Genomic DNA, 1,990 nt, shown 5'->3' with positions numbered 1-1,990 from the left:
ATAGAGAACGCTTCATAGTCATATTGCCCTAACACTAATTTCATAGATAACAATTAGTGCTACAAGATTTGTGACTTGCTCAAGATCACACAACCATTTTAGTGGTTTAGTGGCAAAGTTCATTGATTCAAGCTTCTGATGTTCACTCCACTGTCTGCCATGTACTACAATCAAGGATCAACTACAATAAGACTGTGAACACAGCCCACACAGGGGTGTACATAGAGTGCCCTGCTCAGGTGACTGGGGAGGCTGAGCCACTGGGCCCTATAGGACATTTACAACACAAGGTCACTCTACCAATTCTACCAGAAAAACAAACACAAGTAACCAGCCAAAAATGCAGAGACAAAGTAACACCTCACAAATGAAAGCATAGAAGAAATCTCCAGAAAAATAACTAAATGAAATGGAAGCAAGCAAAGTACTAGATACAGAGTTCAAAACAATGGTTATAAGATTGCACAAGGAACTTAATGAGAACTTCATGGGACTTAGTAAGACTTTCAAGGATCTTAGTGAGAACTTCAAGAATCTTAGTGAGAATATCAAGACATGAAAAAAGACCAGTCAGAAATTAAGCATATACTAACTGAAATAAAGATCTATTCACAGGGAGTCAGCCATAGATTAGAGGATTCTGATAATCAACTCAATGATTTGCAATATGAGGAAGCCAAAACACCCAATCATGTACCTCAGTTGCGGGCACATTCCCAGTAGGGGGTGTGCGGGAGGCAGCTGACCAATGTTTCTCTCTCATCGATGTTTCTAGCTCTCTATCCCTCTCCCTTCTTCTCTGTAAAAAATCAATAAAATATATTTAAAAAAAGAAAAAGAAAAGAAAGGGGGAAAAAAGAAAATAAATAAATTAAACACCAATGAGCCCGAAAAGAGGGCAGGCAGGCATTTAGAACTGGTGTGTCCTTTCCTTGCTGCCACCTGTGCCATTCTACAACAAAATGGTTTAAATCAACCCGCTTTCTTTTTCTCTCCATAGTCCTGAACATCTAATCTATATGGTCCTGAATGACCTTGAACCACTAAGCAAGCATTTTACTCCAATGCCGCTCAAGGCTGGCGGCTAGCTTGGGCAACAGGCCACACCCACACCAATGGATGAGTGGATGAGTTTGCGCAGGCGCCCACAGAAGTGGGCTGTAGGAAGCGGAAGTCCTGTCTTTCTCAATCTTTCTCTTCAGAGGCTGATGCCATGTGGAGGACAGGAGTGTTCTGAGAGGCAACCACGGCCACCATGAGCCTTCTCAACAAGCCCAAGAGTGAGATGACCATGGAGGAGCTGCAGAAGCGGGAGGAGGAAGAGTTCAACACGAGCCCACTCTCCGTGCTTACATAGTCAGTAAGAACAACACCCTGGTGCTCATCAACTGTGGTAACAAGAGGCTCCTGGGCCATGTGAAGGCTTTTGACAGGCACTGGAACATGGAGAATGTGAAGGAGCTGTGGACTGAGGTCTCCAATAGAGTCAAGTGCAAGAAAAAGTCCAAGTCAGTCAACAAGAACAGCTACATCTCCAAGTTGTTCCTGAGCAGGGATTCGGTCACTGTGGTCCTGCAGAACCCTCTCAGCTATGGCAAGTAGAGGCTAACTTCCTGCTGTGAAAACTCACTCCACCATTCTGCAAAGACCGGCCCTTTGATATGAGAACAATAAAATCCTGGATTTTTTTTCTAAATATAAATAAATAGAAATGAAACACCAATGGAAAATATAAATGGAAAGATATCCTGTGTTTATATATTAGAAAAATTAATATTGTTAAAATGTTCATACTACCTAAAGTGAACTACAGATTCAATTCAATACCTATTAAAATACCAATAACATTTTTTACAAGTATAAAAATCATCCTAAAATATGTATGGAGCTACAAAAGACCCCAAATAGCCAAGCTGAGGAAGAAAAAAAAAAAAGCTGGTACTGGTATAAAAACAGAAACATATACTCATGTTACAGAATAAAGAGTCCA

The 1,990-nt window shown here is 41.0% G+C and overlaps 1 pseudogene across 1 annotated transcript; it reads left to right on the top strand.

Annotated features, from left to right (window-relative positions):
- Positions 1 to 1,255: 1,255 nt before the first annotated feature.
- Positions 1,256 to 1,602, top strand: LOC307098156 (small nuclear ribonucleoprotein Sm D2-like; annotated as a pseudogene). Its single transcript has one exon. The product of its transcript is annotated as a small nuclear ribonucleoprotein Sm D2-like (transcript).
- The last annotated feature ends 388 nt before the right edge of the window (positions 1,603 to 1,990 follow it).

The sequence above is a fragment of the Cnephaeus nilssonii genome (assembly GCF_951640355.1).
Source record: "Cnephaeus nilssonii genome assembly, chromosome: 4".
In the NCBI taxonomy this organism is placed as follows: Eukaryota; Metazoa; Chordata; class Mammalia; order Chiroptera; family Vespertilionidae; genus Cnephaeus; species Cnephaeus nilssonii.
The sequence above is the reverse complement of the archived record's forward strand: the minus strand, read 5'-3'. Positions and strand labels throughout refer to the sequence as shown.